Below are 2103 nucleotides of genomic sequence, written 5' to 3'. Positions count from 1 at the left end.
TTTTTTTTTTTTTTACGGTGCATCTACAAAAGTATGAAAAAATTGCTCCCTTCTTGCTTCAGAGCTTCCTGTGTGGCTTTTCGTTAGAGGAAGTCTGAGCGCCGTGACACCCAATGGGGGCCCGGCAGGCTGGGGGGAGGGTGCATTGTGCCGCCTGATGGGGAGGCAGGGAGGTCCGGTTTTGCCCTCATTGTAGGGGGCTTCTCCGACACGTCGCCCTGCTCTTCGGAGCCCCGGCCGCAGATCGCACGTGCTGAGCAGGCTGGGGCCGGCTCAGAGCTTGGATGGCAGATGTCGGGGCGTTGCAGGGAGCAGGGTAGGGGGGCTCAGCAGGGGGCACGCGCCACTCTAGTCCGTGCTGGCCCTAGGGGGCGCTGTGCTCCTGGCAGTGTGGTGGGGAACTCCGTGGAGGGTGGTCTCCTCTGGCCGTTGGTGCTGAGCCCCGTGCTCCAGTGAAGCACTAGGGGGCGCTGTGCCGCATGGAGAGGGATGGGGTCTCAAGAGGGGGCCGTGGCTGTCAGTGCAGACCCCAATGCCCCAGGGTGGCGCCAGGGGGCGCTGTGCTGCAGGGTGGGGGTGGGTCAGTAGGGGCATCTTTCCCCCCTAGTGCTGACTCCCGTGTCCCAGCACTAGGGGGCGCTGTGCTGCAGGAAACCGTGTGTGGGGCTCAGTAGGAGGCGCTCTCCCCTCTCAATCAGTGCTGACGGCAGTGCCCCAGGGTGGCACCAGGGGTCGCTGTGCTGCAGGGAATGGAGTGGGGGGGCTCTGTAGGGAGCGGCTCTCCCCTCTGAGCAATGCTGACCCCAATGACCCCTCATGGAGCTGTGCCAGGCTCTCTCACTCTCAAATCCTCATGGAGAGAAGGCAGCAAGTAATTTTTACCTCCATGTAGCTGCAGGGTCAGCCCTATACCCCACCCTCCTCCGATGCTGACTGCGCCCCACTACATCAAGGTGAAAATTAGTGGGTCTCCACTGGGGCTGCATGGTGGATCCGCCCCCAGGTGGGGTTGGAAGGGGTGCCGGGGATTCTGTCGCTTGTCGTGCTGGTGAATAACACCACCAAGCTCTTTCCCTTCCGTAGCTCTCAAAGAACGTCAGGTCAGTATCATCATCCCTGTCTGACAGGTGGGGAAACTGAGGCACAGGGCGGTGAAGTGCCCAAGGTCGTCCAGCGGGCCAGTGGCAAAGTCAGAAATCCAACCAGGCCTCCTGAGTCCCCTTTGGATGCTCTAGCCACTAGGCCGTACGGCCTCGAAACACATTGAAAGAGGCACTGACTCGAGGACTGAGCTGTTCCATTCTCTCCACCAGGAGGTGTGCGTACAGCTGGAGGAACCCCTCCCTTCCCCGTCTGCAGGTCAGCAGGGGGCTGGTATGAAATTAGGGTGACCAGATGGCAACTGTGAAAAAACGTGACGGGATGAGGGGGGGGGTAATAGGCGCCTATATAAGAAAAAATCCCCCCAAACGGGGCTGTCCCTATAAAAACGGGACATCTGGTCACCCTATAGGATCTGCTGTTCTGGACGGACAGCTGGGGCGAGCTGACTGTACAGTGTATGGGAGCCCAACCCTGCTCAGTGCATGTGGGAACAGAGGACTTTCCACCAATCATAGCTTAGCCCCCCACGGCTCAGTTCCTAGGCCCCTGGTAGGGCCCCCACAAACAATCCTGCAGGCAACTCGGAGTTCATTTAAAGGGATGTTACCTTTTGCACCTACTTCTGCTTGGGACACCAGCCCGGGCAGTTTCACTTTCTGTGCCTAGACAGCAAATTCATTTCCTGGGATTATGTGTCGCCTAGTGGTGTTAAAGCAGGGAGAATGGAAATCAGGACTCCTGTGTTTTATTTCCAGCTTCGGAAGGAGAGTGGGGTCTAGTGGTTAGAGCGTGCGTGGCGGGGGGGGGGGGGAGAAGGGGTGCGGGGGCAGAAGTCAGGACTCCAGGGTTCTCTCCCCAGCTAGAGAGTCTAGTGGTGAAGTATGAGAATCAGGACTCCAGGGTTCAATCCATTTACAGGGCAATATAGAGGCCCCAGTCCACACAGGCCCTATTGACTTAAATGGGACCCCAGGCTATGTTGAGTTCATTGGGGCCTGA

This window comes from Lepidochelys kempii, chromosome 20, assembly GCF_965140265.1.
Source record: "Lepidochelys kempii isolate rLepKem1 chromosome 20, rLepKem1.hap2, whole genome shotgun sequence".
Taxonomy (NCBI): Eukaryota; Metazoa; Chordata; order Testudines; family Cheloniidae; genus Lepidochelys; species Lepidochelys kempii.
Note: the sequence above shows the minus strand (reverse complement) of the source record.